This window comes from Panthera onca, chromosome B3 (assembly GCF_046562875.1).
Source record: "Panthera onca isolate mPanOnc1 chromosome B3, mPanOnc1 haplotype 2, whole genome shotgun sequence".
In the NCBI taxonomy this organism is placed as follows: Eukaryota; Metazoa; Chordata; class Mammalia; order Carnivora; family Felidae; genus Panthera; species Panthera onca.
This window is the reverse complement of record NC_138344.1, coordinates 85,110,509-85,131,167: the sequence shown is the minus strand read 5'-3', so window position 1 is coordinate 85,131,167 and position 20,659 is coordinate 85,110,509. Positions and strand designations below refer to the sequence as shown.

Below are 20,659 nucleotides of genomic sequence, written 5' to 3'. Positions count from 1 at the left end.
AGGCACCTGTGGTTTTTATTTTTAAAAATTGTTTTAGGGGCACCTGGGTGGCTCAGTCGGTTGAGCGTCCGGCTTCGGCTCAGGTCACGATCTCACGGTCAGTGAGTTCGAGCGCCGCAGTTGGGCTCTATGCTGACAGCTCGGAGCCTGGAGCCTGCTTCTTCTTCTGTGTCTCCCTCTTTGCCCCTCCCCTGCTCATGCTCTGCCTCTCTCTGTCTCTCAAAAATAAATAAACATTAAAAAAATTTTTCAGAAATTTTCAAACATATATAAAAATAGAATAGATTAACAAATTTGTATGGACTAAATACCCAGCATTATCAACACACAGACAAACCTAATTAATTTATTACCAAGCCTCCCTGTATTACCTCTCTTCCTCTGCCCTGCTGGGTTATATTAAAATAAAATATATCATTTTACATTATTTTTTTAATCTATGATAATTATAGTCCTGCAGTGACTTTAATTTTTGTGTAGTCAAACTTACTAGAATTTCATTTTGTGGTTCTGTTATTTAGATCACCATTAACTCCCTGAGAATAGAGTCACAACAAATTTTTGAGGTGACTAATGTTTTAAGATGAGCAAAACAGGGCCACAGAGAAGTCAGGGTACCTTGCCTAAGGGGATATAGTTTCTAAATGGAAGGAGTTGGAACCAAATCCTGGCAACTTAATCCAGGGTTCCGTCTCCTGACCATCACACCATATCCCTGCCCAGTGAGTCTGTAATGGCCATGCTGAACAAGACAGAGACCTCGTGTTGGCATTCCTGTTCATTCATGGCTGAACATACATGACAACCACACATGAGCGGTCTGTTCCACATTGGCTGCTGCCACATGAGCTTTCTAAGGTGGTGCACTTTGGAGAGAAAGTGGGTGTCACAGTTTTCTTTTATGATAATCTCATAAAAGAAAGTTCCATGACCCTGGTCATAGGAAGCATGCACAGATAGACACAAATACATGTGCATTTGGGCATGCACACGTACACACACACAACCACACACCAGCTGTAACAGCAGCCTCCAGGGACTTGCTTATCTTCATTCTGTCATCTCTGCATTAAGCAAGGAAACAGGCTCTTAATTATCATCAATCTGGATTGGATGCTTACCAAGGTTTTTTTGCCATTCAGTTCCCTGGAGAACAGTGCAGTTTGATTATATTTATATTTATAGGCAGGTGAGGATGACCTATTTAATCAATACATCTAAAGGCTAAGAGGTAAGCTATGTTATTCAGACTCAGTAACAAAGCTTATGCTAATTTAACCTGACATATAGTAAGTATGTTAGGTTAATATGATTTGGATTACATGTATCATTTTTAGAAATTGATGTTTTTGTTGCTGGTTCCTTCTGACATTTTTGAACTATAATATGGAATGCAATACTCCTCCAACAAAGAAGGTAATTCTCACTAGTGAAGGTAATTAATGGTTACTTGATCATATTACAGCATAGAAATGATGTTTTTGTTACACAATATGTTTTCTAATTGGTGATCCAAGGATGACCATGTTCATTTTCTGCCGATAGAGATTTCCTACTGTGCATGGCATTATCTCTTAATACTGTGATAGCGGCAAATGATGGTCATAGCCAGTAAGAAAATTCATTTACAGTGCTTCAACAATCATTATAAAAGACCTAATAATGCTAATTTAGGTGTAGGATGAGTCATCTAATTAGTTAATTAAATAGAACCTTGCTGCCAGTCTCGTACAATGGAGCATACTGTGTTACAGGTGTTTGATAGAGCTGAACAATGCCAAGGGAAGGTAAATGAATACACACTGACCCCACTAATGCATGTGATGTTTATAATTATGAAAGCATGGGCAAATGCATTTGCTTTACTCATAATCAAAACCAAACAACCAAATTTTAAATATTATTTTGCTCCTTCCTATTTCATGAGGAAAAACTTTGCCATCTTATTTCCTAGTTTTACAACTTCCAAAGATGTCTTTAAATCTTGATTTGATTTCTGAAGTTCAAAATGCTCTCACAAGTTTATTTATCCTTTGGATTTTCTTAAAGAAAGTAATAAGATCACTGCCATATGTTGAAAACTACCGATGTCTCCCTCTCTTTACTCTTAGTTGCAGTACTTGTATCTTATTTATAAAACCTGTAGGCCGTAAACAAAAATGGGTTGCTAATTTTAATTAGCTTGTCTAGCTGGTGGTCCCACGAAGCTGGGGATTGAGAAGTCCCAGTTACTCCTCTCCTTTCAGCCTTTGTTATTTCACACTAATAGGTTTTTGTATTTTTAGTCTGTCTTCATGTGAGAAGTACCCTGTCCCTTCAGTGAGTTTAGCTGCTTTTTCCCTATAGGCCTTGCCAGATGTCCTGATTCTTTTTTTTTTTTTTTTTTTGATGGGGGGAGGGGAAGACGAGCAGTGGGACAACCAAAACATCACATATTTCTCATTTGAATGCAACATAATTGCTCAGAAAGAACATCTCTCTTTACCAATAATGTGAAATTTTTCCTTTCTAACTGCCAGACTGGAATAACTGATTTTAAATGTTTTTGTATTATAAAGTAGGAATGGTTTATTTTCTAAAAAAAAAAAAAAAAAAAAAGGTATTGAACATGATTACAATAAAAGCTATCTAATGACTAAATGGAAATTCAACATTTTCTTAGAGTCTGCAAAACCACAATAGATTTTCTGTCTGTCGATTCAGATATTCATAGGTCATCCAGTCTGGCCTTCTGTCACAGTGCACCTATAATTCCTTATTTTAAAATATTAATTAACTTGTAAACATAAGTCTTTTAGCTCTGGCTACAGCACTGTCTATATGAAGGAAATAACACACTGAGGTGAAGAATGGTGTTTCTTGGAATAGGTATTGTTTGCCAAGCTGTATCCAAGAGCCCTACAGAAAGTAGAAAAAGACATTATAGAAGAGTGAGCAGACATTTTTACAAGGTCACTTCATTCAGACTGGAAAGTGGCCAGCACAATGTCATTATTTACAACAGGATCTGGGAACACTTGAGGAAATTACAGACCATTTAGTTTTGATTCCATTGTGGGGGGCAAAGTCTTAGGAAGTATTTTAGGAGATTAAATGGGGAACACTGAGAAAAGCACAGCTTGATTAAAGATAGCCAATGCAGTCTCTGGAATGAAAAAGTCATGCTTCGATAATTTTTTGACTTCTCTAAGGAAGTAAATGCCAAGAAAAGCAAATGAATGCTTCAAAATTCTGTATTCTAAATTTCTAGGAGTTGGTAAAGTTTTGCTTGACAAATTAGCACAAAGAAGTGGCTCTTAAAATTGGAGAAATGCAGAGACAAAGATAGATAGTGCATTAAATTGTTTTTAAAGTGAAAAGAAATCAGGAAAATATACCTTAGGACCAAAAGAATTTTACAGGAACAAGGATAATGTAATAGTGCAAGTCAACTCCATTGTATTTACTACCAATGTCAGCATCATATTCTTTTGGCATTTATTATGTAGTTGTGCAGAATTTTTCCACAAGACAGTGGGAAAAAATGAAAACCCCTGATTTTCAGGAATATACAGTCTAACAGAGACAATACCGATTTAGGTAAGTAGACAAAAAACTAGAAAAACATACAATGAAAATTTAATAAGATTGACTCTTAGATTGCTAGTGGTAAGGAAAACATGTTGGTTTTTAAAATTCAAGGCAAGCATTCATAGAAGAGTTTCTCTTTGGGCAGCAGAGGCAGAGCTGCCATGAAAAGATGTTTGGTGAAAGGGCAAATCTTATAACCATCAAGGGTACAAGCACACCAGGACATTTTCTGGATTTGAGAGGGATCCTGGAACCACCTGGGAAGTCATCCAGGTTTCCCAGTCTAAAAAGAAAGCAGGAGGGAGGTGGTTCTAGAAGGGTAATCTGCAACCATACATGAATAGGGAGTTAAGTGAAAATGAATAAGAAATAGACCAAAAAATAAGAAAATGACATTAGGATATTGGACTATACATTCCTAAGTCCTTTCTAAGTGTAAAATACTATGATCTCCTAGAACAGACTGAAGGTTTAGTAAGGACAGGACTTCAGAGAATCTCTTCTAATTATACAGGAAATATTTCCTGGAAAAAGTGACCTAGGGATGTACAATATCTTCTACAAGGCAAGACTGCTGATATAAATAAAAGCAGAGAAGAGTTCCCTATATAGCCGACATTTATTAAGTGCTATGTCCCAGAGGTTATATACTAAGCATTTAACATGCATTATCATTTACTTTAATCCTCTTTAAAATTCTAATAATAGTTGTATACTATAATTATTCTCATTTTACATTTGCGGAAACTAAAGATTCACGTAGCCAGTAAGTGAAAGGTACTAGAGCCAGTTATTTTAAGCCACTATGTGGAAGTGTCCCAGTTCACCAGATCATGACATTTAATCTGAGGTGCTTGGTATAAGAACAGACATTCTAGCCCCTCCCCTGAAGCTTTCAGGAAGTAGATTCTAGGATGGAGCCTGAATATAAATTTTTTAATAAATGCTCTAAGTTAGTTTTATGATCAGCCTTGTTTGAGAAACAAGCGATTCATGGTACATGATTTCATGGTACAGCGATTCAGTACCATGAAAAAAGAGGAAACCAGGTTTACTATATCCCAAAACTAGGAAATGCTGGAAGCTGAAAGGCTGTGTGATGGAAGGTACGGAATATCCAGCCTTAAAGATGGCTGGAAGCCTAGAGCCCCCACAGCAGCATTACTCTATGAGGCTGCAGCAGTGCTTGTAGCAAGCACAAGTATATGTGCTTGCAAGAACAGTCACCTTCCTGGCTCCATCCCATGGAAGCAAACTGTCCTTGGCTTAAAACTCTTATAAACCACAGTTCGGAGAACCAGACTCCAGCGTTCTTTTTAAAATGTTCACATGAAGTAAAAACACAAGAAAAATGTGGAATTATCCATGTGGAATTATCTAGGAAGGGATCCTTTCTGACCAAAAGCAGGGAAAAAGGAATATGAACTAGAACAGAGATCTTAAAATATTTAATTTTAAGGAGAATGGAATTGGTTAATATTTTTAACATAGTTATTTCTCTTCTTTGTTGTCTTTGTTACCTGTATACTGAAATAGATTTTTTTAAAGAAAGGTCTTTTTTTGAATGAACAATGAATATATTATAATATTCAATCTATCTTCTTGATACAAGAATTCTGAAAAGATTGTACAATTAATTCAACACATCAAACTTCAAAGAGCTGCTATGGTATCAATATACTCTTCAAGGGATCCATGGGGAAACCGCCAATTGCACATTCAAATAAACATACCCATAGCAGACTGGGGCTTATTAGTGTTCATGCTTCAATCAATTCGACAAACATTTATTGAGCCCCTACTGTGTGTCAGGCACTAGGACTATAGTCTATGGGTAATACAAAGATGAATACAATAGTCTCTATCTTAAAGAAATTTATGATCAACTAATGTACACAAATAACTCTAATATAAACTCTAAACATAACGAAAGACCATAAAAAAGTGTTCAAGGAGTTCAGATTTCTTCTAGGTTCTGAATAGTCCTCAGGGAAAAGACATCTGAGCTAAGACTAGAAGGATGGGGAAAATTTGTAAAGAGAGCTTTTATAATTCTTTTTTTGTACCTTAATGTTCTCATCTTTAAAACAGGCATAATAATAGTTCTCATGGTTACTCTGCAATAATGATTTCAGGGTCAACCCAACTTCATGGACAGTTCAGAAGCAATAGTCACTTCTCAAAGAATGTACATACTTCCCACTGCCTGTTATTAACTCATTGCTTCTATCTCCAGGGTAACCTTTCAAAACATTTCAGAGTGATAAAGCATAAGCCTTACAGCGGACAGGTTACCTCTAGCAAACCCCATAAAAGTGTACCATAGGGATGAGTGCACTGTGTAGCTGTATACAAATTGCTGGCTATTTGTATTTTGGCTATGTTGAGGTGAACCAGTCAGGTAAACTCTCTTCTATGAGTAAAGGGTAAAGGAAATATCACCCTCTTAATTTGTTCAACAAAACGACTCACATCTGTCCTGACTTTTTTTTTAAATGTTTGTTTGTTTATTGTGAGAGAGAGGGCACAAGTGAGTGAGGAGCAGAGAGAAGGGGAGAGAGAGAGAGAATCCCACACACTGACAGTGCAGAGACTGAAGCAGGGCTCGAGCTCATCAACCATGGGATCATGACCTGAGCTGAAGTAGGACGCTTCACCGACTGAGCCACCCAGGTGCCCCTGTCTTGACTTTTCTGGTCCTGCTGCCCTTCCTTGATTCAAGCCCTTATTCCTTCACTACTAGAGTACTGTATCATTTCTTCCAAATGATATCTTGGTACCTACGCCTTCCCACTTCTGTGCTTTTACACAAACCACTGTCAGACTGATTTTCCTAACATAGTATTCTGTTCACATTACTGTTTAAAAGTCCATCAGAGGCTCTCTCTTGCTGTCCAGAAAGAATCCAGACTCCATGCCCCACCATTCTTGACTCTTCACAACTTGGACCCAGTGCACTTGTCTCATCTTAAATCCCACAACACTCCTATGTCTGTGCCTTCACTTATGCACCTCTCACTGACTAAAGCACTTAACTCATTTTCATACATCAAAATAGAAACAGAAACCATCCTTCAATGCCTGCCTACTTTAACTCCAACCCTCCCCCAACATTTTGTACATACAGCTTTGAACTGCACATATTTTGGTACATGGCTATATTCACCAGGGTAAGTAACATTACTGCTTACTGTTAATTTACAATATTATTTACAATACTTATTATGGAAACAGCCGAAATGTCCATTGACTGATAAACGGATAAAGAAGATGTGGTGTATATATATATACACCACATCTTCTTTATCCATTACTATGGATATATATATATCCATATACTACTATACATTACTATATATATACATTACTATATATATATATTATATATATATATATATATACACACACATACATACATACATACATACACACATACACAATGGAATATTATTCAGCCATTAAAAAGAATGAAATCATGCCATTTGCAGTGATGTGGATGGAGCTAGAGAGTACTCTGCTAAGTGAAATAAGTCAGAGAAAGACAAATAACATACGATTTCACTCATAATGTGGAAGCTGAGAAACGAAACAAGTGAGCATAGGGGAAAAAAGAGAGAGAGGCTAACCAAGAAACAAGACTCTCAACTACAGAGAACAAACTGATGGTTACTAGAGGGGAGGTGGGTGAGGGGGATGGGTAAAATAGGTGGTAGGGATTAAGGAGTGTAATTTTTGTGATGAACACCAGGTGTTCTATGTAAGTGTTGAAATCACTAAATTGTATACCTGAAACTAATACTACACTGTATGTTAACTAACTAGAATTTAAATAAAAACTTTAAAAAAAAAAATTAGCTGCTTATAATGTAATAGAATAATACAATATTGTTTCCTGTGCAGAGCTTTGCTTATTTTAGGTACTTCAATAATTTGTTTAATTATACAAACATTTAGTAGTAATATTATTATTTAACATTTATTAGCTACTATGTTTTAGGTGCTGTTTAAATTCTTTTTTAAAAAATTTTTTAATGTTTATTTTTGACAGAGAGAGAGAGAGAGACAGAGACAGAGACAGAGCATGAGTGGGAGAGGGGCAAAGAGAGAGGGAGACAGAATCTGAAGCAGGCTCCAGGCTCTGAGCTGTCAGCACAGAGCCTGACGTGGGGCTCGAACTCACAAACCGTGAGATCATGACCTGAGCTGAAGATGGACGCTTGACTGACTGAGCCACCCCGGCTCCCTGAGGTGCTGTTTAAATTCTTTACATGCATTATCTCATTCTATCTTCTCAAGAACCCTCTGAAGTAGGTATTGTTATTATCCCTTGTAAGGGATGAAGAAACTGAGGCACAAAGAGTAATTTGCCCAAAGTTACACAACTAATAAATTGGACTTAACTGATGCTCTTCATGAATATACTATGCCAGCTCTAATGTTTTTAAGGTGCTTTACGATATAAAAAGCACTTTCACGTCCGTGATTTTCATTTCAGATGTGGAAACCAATGCTTAGTGGCAGGCACAAAGTTATCCAGTGAGTCACAGAGTGAGGACTGGAGTACTACAGGCCATTCCTCCTTCATGCTGCAAGGAGTCACAGCAGTATACTCTCACAATAAAAACAAAGACAAGCAGGGGCCAAAAAACTGGAAATACAGACAAGGAGTTTTTCAAGATCAGTGTGTGAAACTGGCGTATTCTTAGTGCCAACTAGCCATTGGGCAATGTGACCCAAGTAACAAAATAGGGATGTCACACCCATTGAGCTTGCCTTTTTAATACCCCTGACATAATCAAACTCATATTGGCTTAGGGAGGAGTATTTGTTCTTCAGTTTCTGGGAAATGTCTCTGTCTTAGTTTGGTTCCCCCCAAATAAGACAAGAATTTGGGTTAAAGTGGTTTACCTTAGAGATGATTCTAGGAAGCATGAGTAAATGAACTGTGAGAGAGGGACAAGGAAGATGGAGATAACAATAAAAGTGTATTACCAAGATGGTTACTGGGTAAAGGTAGCTCCATTAAACCTGGATCATTAAGAAATATACAGAATTTCCCTCCAGAATTGCCTGACTCCAAAACAGAAGGCTGGAGCATTTAGCTACAGCCCCAACTGGTTGGGAGTGTCCCGGAGGCATTAACTTCTCTCACTTCTGGACTGCCTTTGACGTAGGTCCAGCAAGTTCTGTAGTTTTGGAGAAGAGACTGAGGCAGAAAGATGAACCACACAGTGCATGTTTGAAGTGTGAGTCAATATGAGCCTGAGTCTGAACTTGCATCTATTGTCCACCAAAGCTGTGGTTGTAATCAGAAGTACACTGAGGCGATACAATACAGGGCACCACGGACCTCTCTTCTACCAACTGAATTTCACCTGAACTTCATGACCCTCAGATCAAGAATCTGATGCTCTATCAACTGAACCAGCCAGGTGCCCCACACCTGAAGAACTTTTAAATCTCCACAAGTGGATCCTGAGAAATTTAACAGGAACCCATGGGGGAGGGGAAGAAAAAAAAAGAGGTTAGAGTGGGAGAGGGCCAAAGCATAAGAGACTCTTAAGAAATGAGAACTGAGGGCTGATGGGGGGGTGGGAGGGAGGGGAGGGTGGGTGATGGGTATTGAAGAGGGCATCTTTTGGGATGAGCACTGGGTGTTATATGGAAACCAATTTGACGATAAATTTCATATATTTTAAATAAATAACTAAATAACTAACTAACTAACTAAATAAATAAATAAATCTCCACAAGTGACCTATGGATTACTTTTTGGATCGTAACTCTTTGGCATATCCTGACAAATCTACATAGTCAAAACATATATACTAATCATAATAATATACCTCCAAAAATATAGATCCTAATCTTTTAAAAATTTCCCACTTAAAAACTGAGACCAACATAGCCTATATTAAGCTCAGAATCAAAGTTACCAGTTTAGATATATCAAGTTTATTAGATTTTATGATAAATGCCTGAGGGTACTATTAAAAGATGATAGTTTAATAATATAAATTTGTAATGTAGAAAGCAAAAATAAATTTATCAAGGTACTTTGAAAAGATTTCAGTTAACACTAGTGTTTTTTCCCCTTGTGAATATAGACGAGTTGTAGTAGTATGAGAAATAAAGAGTGTAAGTTTTAGAATCAGACAAACCAATTAAATAAGTGGTTTTGAGTATGAATTTGAGCCAGTGGATCAGTCAGCTATTGCTGCAATAATGTTATGTAATAAATAACCCCAAATTTCAGTAGCTTATAATAATAACCAAGTCTTTGGGCAGATTGTGATTCTGCTCAGCCAGGATGGGCTTAGATTAGGCTCAGGTCTACTTTATGTTTCTCCTTATTCTCTTCAGAATAGGGGCTATGCAGGCAGGTTCTTTTCGTGGTGAACAGCAGAAGCACATGAAAGAAACCAGTTTACATATGCACATCCTTCTGCCCACATATGCTCGGTCAAAGTAAGTGGCATGACTAACATCAACATCAGTAAGATGAGGAAATATACTCTGTCTATTCTTGAGGGAGGTATTGAAAAGTCACATGGCAGAGGGAAGCAGAGCAGAATTGGGAATGACAATCTAATCCACCTGACCTATAAAATAGGAATAATGATATTTACTTTAGCATGTGTTATAAGGATTAAATTAAGGTAATTCATGTGAATTGGATATTATAGTTTTGCCACAGAGTAATTGATCACTAAATATTAATTCCCTCTATTTTATCCCCTTCCTTATCTGTTAGGAGAAAGGCAGACAGAAGCAATGCTTCTTTTCTTTAATTAAATAGAAAAATAGTCAATCTTACTAGGCGAAGTGAGGAAAAAACACTTATTAACTAATTTTTATTTCATCCTTGAACTTTTAGTGTTTATTTCCTACCACATTTCCACCTACTTAACTTCAAAATAACCATCAAAATCAGGAACATTGACATACTGCTACTGCATACTAATTCTCAGACCCCATTAAAGTTTTCCAAAGAATTGTCTAAAAAATCCAATTCAGAATCATGCAATGCAGGGGCCCCTGGCTGGTTCAGTCAGTGAAGTATGCAACTCTTGATCTCAGGTTTGTGAGTTTGAGCCCTATGTTGGGTATAGAGATTACTTAGAAAAATAAAATATAAAAAAACAAAACCAAAAACAAAAATAAAAATGAAAAACAATCAAACATTTGTCTAACACATTAGTATCCTTTAATCTGAAAGTTTCTTAGTCTTTAATGGACTTTTATAACTATATTAGTTTTCTACACTGTATAACAATTGCTACAAACTTAGTAGTTTAAAACAATATACGTTTATAATTTAAAATTTAATCAAGAGTCCAGGCCTGGCTTAACTAGATTCTATGCTTCAGGGTTTTACCAGGCTGAATTGTATGTGTCAGCCAATGCTGTGGTCTCATCAGAGGCTACAGTGGGTATATATCTGCTTCCAAGTTCCCTCAGGTTGTTAGCTGCTTCAGGTCTCTTGCTGGAAGCCACTTTTAGCTCCTAGAGGCTATCCACAGTTCCCTTCCATGTTAGCTTCTCCAACATTACCATTTATTTTATGGCAGTTTACCTTAAGGACAGTAAGGGGGAGTTTCTGGCACCTCTGCTAACAAGATGGAGTCTTATATACATCATAGATAATTATGGAATGACATCCCATCACCTCTGCCATGTTGTATTGGTTAAAAGCAAGTCACAAGTTTGCTGAAACTGAAGGGAAGGCCATTACACAAAGGCATGGACATCAAAGGACAGGTATCTTTGTGTGTGTGTGTGGGGGGGGTCACGTTAGGTTCTGTCCACAACAGTAACCTTGACACTTTTGAAAATTACTTTGTAGAATACTCCTCACTTTGGGTTTTTATAAAATGTGCTTCAGTTTGGATTTGTTTGGTATTTCCTTATGATTACATTATGATTAGGTAAAGGATCTTTTTCTAGAATATCACAAAAAGATGTTGAGCTCTTCATATTGCTTGCTGTCTCAGAATTTGTGTGCCCTATTATTAATATTCAAATTGACAATTTGAATTAAGTAACATCTCTTTTCCCTTATGTAATTATTAAGTGTTCTGTGGAAAGATGCTTTAAAACTGTGTAACTATCTCCTTCTTCATCTATCAATTTAGTTATTTAATAACTAAATTTAAAATTTTAGTTATTTAGTCAGTATGGTCTTGTGGTTTATTGTTTAATTCAATGTTATTTTGGTGCTCAAATTATCCCAGATTTAACCAGCAGAAGTTCCAAGTTTGCTTGTGAGTTCTTTTAACACGACACCATCATTCTTTGAGTACTTCCTTACTCTCTGACACAATATGATATCCAGGCTCATGCACTTTCCTTGCTCTAGTGCATTACTCCAAGAAACCCTTTACCAGTGTTCTGTGTGCAGATTCACATTACTGTCTGGGGTCACTTGCTCTCAGCTTGAAGAACTTCCTTTAGTATTTCTTGTGAGTCTGCTGGCAACAAATTCTCTCAGTTTTGTTTATTTGGGAGTCTTTCTTTTGCCTTCATTGTTGAAAGCACTGCTGGATATAGAATTCTTGGTTGAACTTTTTTTTTTTTTTTTTTATCTTTGACTACTTTAAATATTTTAACCCACTGCCTTCTGGCCCCTATTGTTTCTGCTGAAAAGTCAGCTCATAATTTTACTGAGGTTCCTTATAACTGACTAATTTCTTTTATTTTGCTGCTTTCAAGATTTTCTTGTCTTTCATCATTTTTACTATGCTGTGCCTGCAGTTCTCTTTGAGTTTACCCTATTGGGATTTTGTTGAGCTTCCTGAGTATGGAGGTTATTATTTTTCAATATATTTGAGAAGTTTTCAGCCATTATTTCTTTGATATTTTTGCTTATTCTCCTTCCCTTCTGATACTCCCATTATTTGTATGCTGGTGTATCTAATGGTGTCCCATATCTCTGAGGCTCTGTTCATTTTTCTTTACTCTTTTCTCGCCCTGTTCTTTAGCTTGTAAAATCTCTATCAGTCTATCTTAAAGTTCACTAATTCTTTATTATGCTAATTCAAATCTGTTGAGATTCTCTAGTCAATATTTTATTCCAGTTATTGTACTTTCCAACTTCAGAATTTCCATTTAGTTCATTTTTATAATTCCTCTTTGTTGACATTTCCTATTTGATGTGACAGTGTCATCATACCTTCCTTTGTTTCTTTAATCATTCTTTACTTTAGTTCTGTAGATATGTGTATAAAACCTACTTTGAAATATTCTATTAACATTTATTAAAATATTATTAAAATATTATTTTAAATTAATTTGTCATCTGGTTGCTCTCAAAGGTAGTTTATAGAGCTGCTTTTTTCCTGATGTATGAATCACATTTTCTTATTTTTCTGTATGCCTCATAAATTTTCATTGGAAACTGGACATTTTGGATACTATATTATAGCAATTCTGGGTACTGCTACCCCTTGTCCCCTATAGTGAGCTTGTTATTTCATTATTTTTTTACTGACAGGTTGGATTATTTTAGTGAAGTCTATTTTTCTCCCACATTGTTACATTGCTGATGTTGTTCCTCTAGGAGGCACAGTTTTGAGAATGTTCCTAGTCACTCAATCTCAGACCACACCAAGCTGTTAAACTCCACTAATTGCAGGGCTGATTGCTCTACTGTTTTCAATAATGCCCTAAGGAATTAGTTCTTGTACAAACAGATCCAATCAAATTGTGGCTCTTTTGAAGGAATAGTTTTAGATGTCACTGTTTGATATTTGTTCTAAACCCAGGAGGGATCCTCCTAGCTGTCTTATTTTCCTTTCACTCCTGCAAACTAGCCAGCTTTAGTCTTGGCTATATCAACTGCCTTTCACTACATATCTACTATTTCTGAGAACACCCTTAGGCTTAAATTTTTCCAGTCTCTGTTGTAAATGAAGACAGTTACTTTGAGAAAAAATTAGGAGGTATTTGGTTCATGGCCTGCCTCTCCCCTAAGACAAACTCTCTGAGTAAGGGCCCAGGAGCTGAGAGGAGAGACAATGAGGTCCTCTTAACTTGCTTCTTCTGGTAGGGAGCTACCATGTCAGGAGCTTGGGTAAGGGTTATCAGGGTCCCAACCCTTCTAGGATGCTACTCCCAAGGTAGAGCCTCTCTACTACAAGCAGGATTGGACACAAGAAGGGATCCCTACTCTTCCTGAACTCATTCAGGAATTAGCCTGAGCAACAGGCAGTTGGGGTCAGGGTGAGAAATGCTAGGATCCTGCTAGTCCCAGGAAGAAAGCCCTCCAGCTCAGAGCTGGGGAGTGTATGTGGGGGGTTGGGGGGGGGAATCTCTGCCTCCCTGATTTGGGAGGGGAGAAAGAGGGAGTGGTCTGATTCAAATACCATACACTTGCCTTTCTTACCTAGTTATTTTTCTTTTTTTTAACTTAGATTTTCCTGAGTGGATGTTTTTTCATTTGCTATTTGCATTAGGATCATTTCCAAAGGTTTTAATAATCTGTTTTTGTTTGTTGTTTGTAATTTTGACCAGTTTTTAAAAATAATTTTGACCAGTTTTGACCAGTTTCACTGGGGAGCAAGTCAGAAGAACACCACCTCATGTTGTCATGCAAGCAATTAATCTCACAGCATTTTAAACATTTTAAACTGAATTTTTAACTTAACAGTGTTGTTTTTGTGTAGTCATGACCCACAGCCCATATACATTTCAGAGTTTCTACATATCAGAGTTCTTTTACATTATCCATCACTGCATCTTTTCCCAGACCTTTGCATTGTCTGTTCTCTCTGCCTAGAACTCCCTTTCTCCAGATATTTGCAAGGCTTACTCCCTCTCTTTTTAGCAAGGCTTTCTTTCACTATCCTATTTAACATTGAATTCTCCATCCCTTCTTATCCCCCTTTTGTGTGTGTGTTGTTTTGGGGTGTTGTGTTTTTTTTTTTTTTTGTCATTTTTGGTCAGAGATTTTTTAAAAAATCTCTTTTGTTCACTGCTGAATTCTTAGCACCTTCAAGTATCCTGCACATAGTAGGCACTAAAAAAAGTTATTAAAATAATATTCTTAACATCTTATGCATTATTAATTCAACTAATGCAGATCAATGATTGTAAATTGTGATAATAATTGATAGCTAGTAATAAGGTTTCCTACTCTTCAGACATGGAAATTGAGGTACAGAGAAGTTGAATACCACAAGGCCACAGATGAGAGATAAGAGAAAAAAATTATGGAAAATGAGAACAGACTTAGGGAACTCAGCAACACCATCAAGCATAATAACATTCGCTAAATAGATGTATATATCCAGCAAGGCTATCATTCAGAATAGAAGTAGAGATAGTTTCCCAGACAAACAAAAGTTAAAGGAATTCATGACCACTAAACCAGCCCTATAAGAAATGTTAAAGGGACATTTGAGTGGAAAGGAAAGACCATAAGTAAGAATATGAAAAGTAGGAAATACAAAAGCAGTAAAAATAAGTGTATCTGTAAAAATAATTCAAGGGACTCAAAAAATAAAAGGGTGTATAGTATGATATCATATACCTAAAACATGGGGAGGAAAGGAGTAAAGAATGGGTTCAAACTTAAGTGACCATCAACTTAGTACAGTCTGCTATATACAGAAGATATTATGTACAAACCTAATGGTAACCACGAATCAAAAACCAGTAATAGAGATGCAAAAAATAAAGAGAAAGGAATTCAAGTGTATCACTAAAAAGGCCAACTAATCATGAGAGAAGAGAACAAGAGAAGAAAGGAATGGAGAAAAACTACAAAAACAACCATTAAACAAGTAACAAAATGGCAATAAATACATGCCTATCAATAATTACTTTGGATGTCAATGCACTAAAAGCTCCAATCAAAAGACAAAGGTTGATAGAATGGATAAAAAAACAAGACCTATCTATATGCTGCCTACAAGAGATTCATTTCAGACCTAAAGACACATGCAGATTGAAAGTGACCAGATGGAGAAGCATTTTTCATGCAAATGGATGTGAAATGAAAGCCATGGTACGATACCTATATTGGACAAAATAGAGTTTAAAACAAAGATTGGAAATAATCTAAATGTACAGCAATAGTAAATTTAAACAGAAAGTATAGTATATCCATACACTAGAATATTATGTAGAATATTATGTAATCAATAAAAATTGCATTGTGAAAGAACACACAATAGTATAAAAAGATATTCTTAGTATATCATAAGGTTTATTTCAAAAGATAGTTATAGGTCACCTGGGTGGCTCAGTTGGTTGAGTGTCCAACTCTTGATTTCGACTCAGGCCATGATCTCACCGTTAGTGAGACTGATCCCCTCATCAGGCTCTGTGCTGACAGTGCATAGCCTGTTTGGGATTCTCTTTCTCTCCCTCTCTATCTGCCCCTTCCCCACTTGTGCTCATTCTCTCTCTCAAAATAAATATAAATCACCTTAAAAGAAGGTACATATACATTTTATATGTATATAAATGAAGAATAAAGAGTAAACATGAAAGAAACCAAAACATTAATAATGTTATGAGTCTCTATAGAATTATGGATTATTTTCTTTTCTGTATCTTATATTTGTTTTCTAAACTTTCTGTAATAAACATTACATTTATGTAAGAAGAAATAAGAAATAAAATTTTTATTCACAATTGAGGCTTAAGCATTAAAAACACTTGAACATTATTGAGGATTATAAGGAAACTATTGCCATTAGCAGATTACTTGTTCTCCTTTGTAGTGATTTCTCTGCAACTTGTCATACTATTTCACAATTTTGTCCTGGACCTTATCAAAATCCATGAACATATATGATCTGAACAAAAATTAACAGAAATCTTCAAAACAGCTATGAGGGGCATTGTTTTTGTGAACTGATGGTCAGCACTCTAGGGACAATGTGTCTTCTTTTTTACCTTAGATTTTACTTCTGGGCTTAACAGTGCTTTGCTCCTATCAGTGTTCATTCATTTATTGAACCAATGCTAAATGAATATTAAATTACTGAAGGCAATTTCTGCCTAATTGCTGACAGCACCCTACAGAATTTGCTATGAGATGTACATAAACTGTAACCTGCCAAAATGAGAACCCGAAGCTGTTTTGGGAGATATAATTAGGGACAATTCCCTTTGCTTTGTTACCTCTGAATTAGATTTAAAATAAATAGTGTTGATCCCAGAATGGCATGTGTGTAAAAAGTTCACATTTGTCTTATCTCATCGGTATTTTGTAATAAGATTTTAATAGGTCTTCTGCTTTGATCTCACTTGCTGTGATCCAATGTGATTACAATAGGTTAGACAAACCGTAAAACTCCTAAAAGTACGGAGCAGTGTGGAACAATTGTCATGATTTTAAAGAGACATTTGTCTTGCCTACACCATTGTCTAATTGTATTTCAGTTGCAGACATATTTTCTAAATTAAATTTATTTTTTATCTGTGGGATATACACAGGACTCTTATCTTCAGGCATGCTTTTGACCTATAACTTTAGTAATTTGAATCACCCACACAAGCTCAAGGATAAAGTGCTGTGAACATAACAAGTCCTTATCCAAGTCCAGTGTATTTGTTCACCTAGTTTACTGCCTTACCATCTGCCCTTCACTTCTGGAGGACTTGCAATAAAGCAGGAGCCAAAGTAAAAGCAGATACCCCACTGCTATCTATTTAACTTTCATTAAGTGAGTTGGTGCAGTGCTCAGGCGCCTTCTCAAAACCAGCCCATCATCTAAGAGTATTTACATAAGACTCTTTGCATTATATTCCGACCTCTGCAACATTAGTATTAACTACTGACATCTGTCAAGTCTGACTGGTAAGTGCTTTACAGTATCAATTCATCCCAAGCAAAAAGCATTTCTGAGTGCTGCAGTGCTCTTGTTAATGCCAATAAGAAGTATCAAGGCTCATATGACACCTAGCAGAAATTAGTACCCACATTCAAAGAAAAGTCTTTGTTATTTCCCGAGTATTATGTGGACTTTATTGAGATGACTGCATCTGACACCTGCTGTAATATAAAATGCAGCTATAATTAGCCAACTGATGCTCACTGCAGTTTAGGTCGAATCCCTTCTGTGGGAATTATGCTTTAAAATATTCAGAACTCCAAGTGGCTCTCATTACATTTAATTTTAACTTAGAATTAGGTGGTCTAGAAAAAAAATTTAGGATTGTAATAGCCCCCTGCTGAATGCCACACAGCAACATGAAAACCCATAGGGTTTTTCCCCCCTTCTAAATTAAAAAAAAAAAAAGGAGAACAGCAGACTACACTAGAGCCTTCAATTGAAGTCTGGCTTTGCTTAATTGTACTTTTTGCACTCATCAGTCTCTCCTCTTCAGAGCAAGCTACAAAAATTGCCTGAATAGCCAAAGAAAAGTTTCCCACAGTCACTGGCCACAGAAAAACACTATTGTCCTTCCTCACAGTTTGATGGACAACATTTCTATAAATGGGTAGCCAGCCTGTCAATGGTACCCTTGCTGAAAAGGCAAAAGAAGAGAACAGATTCTGCCAATATCTGACAAAGCATGTTAACACATAATCAGGCATTCAGTAGTCAGGCAGCTGCCCCTGGGACCTTCATCACACAGGTGCCTTTAAGCCATTTCCTATTCACAGATAAAGGAAACAAGCAGGAGATACCTGGGAAAGGAGCAGTCTATTATGGCTTGCCAAACGTCCATCTTCTAGGCTGTGTGTATAAAAGTAGAAAGAAGAAAAAGGAAACTGTGGTTTCAATTGAAAAACTGTAAAATAGCAGAACATTTACAAAACCTATCATTTAAGCTGTGGTGTTTTTTCCCTTTCCTTTTCTATTTATTTATTTTTAGGAGGGATGGATTTGTTTGTTTGTAAGACAGAGCACTCATGTCTAATAACAAAGGTCTATTTTCCTCAGTGGCTTGTCAAATGCATTTGTCCAAAAGTCCCTTCACATACAGGCCAAAATACTTACCTGGTCTAATTGAATTTACTTTGTCACCTTAAGTGAGTTTTTTCTATACACACACATACATACACACTCCATTTTAAGTGATGTCAAAGTGGTAATGGGGTAGATGATTCTCCAGTAAGGCAGAACCTCTGGACTATCTCTTGAGGAACCACCAAAATAAATACTTGAGAACGATTACCATTGTTCATTTTTTTGTAACTGCTTAGACTAAGGACATTAGTACCATACCGCACTGCTCTACCCAGTTAGAGGAAGTATCAGACCTTAATACTCAATTAAGCCAAAGGCCCCATTAGCATATGCATGCGTGTGTGTGTGTGTGTGTGTGTATAATATTTTCAAATTAAAATTTAGTAATTTTAATTTAAGACCATTTCAAATCAAAATTTCATGATTACTACCTCAAGGCTGTTAAATATGAATTTCTATTTTATTTCTTTGTTTTCATTTTACTTATCACCATACTCTCAGATCTTCTATACTCAGAGTATGCAGCAGATATGGGAAAGAACCAGGAGTACAATTTTGGGAAGCGATCAAATCCTCAGGGACCTTAGATTGGCTAAATGTGGTCCTTGGGGTACAGTTTGAAGACTGACACTCATAACCATAACTTTTCCTCTAAAAGGCAAGGTACTATAAAACTACTGAGGAACAACAAAGTCAACACAGTGATATAAATCAAATGCCATGAGTTAAAGTACTGCTTTTTCAACTAACTTCTTGAGTTCTACTTATTTTGTATAGCTTCCTCATCTGAAAAATAGGATTGTACTATTCACCACAAACAGTTTTAGGGAGTAGTCACTGATGAAAGTTTCTGCCTTTGGGGTGGCCATCTGTTAAGTGGAATAAAACCTATCAGGGATCATGAACACTTAAGAAATAGAACACTGAATTCTCTGACTTAACATTTATTTTCTTCTTCTTTTTACTTATTTCTAGAATATAAGTAAAATTATGAAATAAATTTTAGTGAATAAATCATTAATAATTAGGATTTACTAATTTTATAATCTTTACAAATATAAAGACGGGAAATTTTCATTAAATTCAACCCAACTCAATAATATTTAGTAATTGCTTCTATATAATCATTGCCATTACTGCTACCATACCTATTATATCTAGCTACTTTATATATGTTTCATCATTTATTGACAACTCTGAGGCAGATCCAATTACTATTGACATTTTATTTGCTTATTTATTTAAAAAAAAACCTTTATTAAAAAAAACCACACATGGGGCTCAAACTCACGACCCCAAGATCAAGAGTCATATGCTCTAGCAGCTGAGCCAGCTAGGTACCCCTATTATTGCCATTTTATAGGTGAGGAATTGGAGGCTCTAGAAGCTAGAGTAGTTTAGCCTTCTCTACTTCTCTGTCAAGCTCACCTTGGATGTGAACCCAGATATGTCTCCTTCTAAAAACCATGCTTTTCCTATGAAACTATGGTTCATGCTTTAATTAATAGGACACAATGAGTTTTTATTTTTTCATGACTTGAAAACACAGTATGCTCTTTTACGAGGTAGCACATGGGTACAGGGTATTAGGTAGCATATTTATATTTTATGATATATGTATGGGTCTTTTTAATAATTGTAACATAAGTTAAATCAGCCTTTTATCTCCAGGTGGAATAACCAAAACTTTTTTGGATAGCTGAATTAATTTTTCTTAACTATTTCCAGAGAGTTTCCATCAGTGACCAAATTTATACTTGAAAATTTTAACCAAAGACTACTTTTATCTCAAAGGCATGGTCTATCTCACCAACCAGATTGAAACACTTAAAGTCTAACAGGGACCCAGTCTTCAGCTTTCTCAAAATATTTTTGTAACAAAATATAACTTCCTCGGAATTTTTTCTTCAGGTGTATCCTTAAAACTCCTACAATTTAAAACACTCTTTTATTCTGGCTTTAGCTGAATCCACAGTTTCTTACTACTTTCCATTAGGTCAAATATAAAGGTTATAGCCTCATGTTCAAGTTCACAGAAAACTAATCCTAACGTACTATTTCAACTTTTAAACTCACCCTTTACTCCAGTTGAGCAAATCTCATCTCTCCTTCTTCCTTGCTCATTCTCATTTCTGGCTTCTTACTTGCTGTGTTTCTTATTA

At 36.1% G+C, this 20,659-nt stretch overlaps 1 long non-coding RNA gene across 1 annotated transcript in view; it reads right to left on the bottom strand.

Moving 5' to 3' along the window:
- The window catches only part of LOC132669564 (uncharacterized), a 72,145-nt gene that overhangs the window by 35,754 nt on the left and 15,732 nt on the right, over positions 1 to 20,659 (bottom strand). The window contains exon 3 of the long non-coding RNA XR_009606171.2: positions 18,215 to 18,263. This is a non-coding gene — a long non-coding RNA (uncharacterized LOC132669564). The remainder of the gene's footprint in view (positions 1 to 18,214; positions 18,264 to 20,659) is intronic.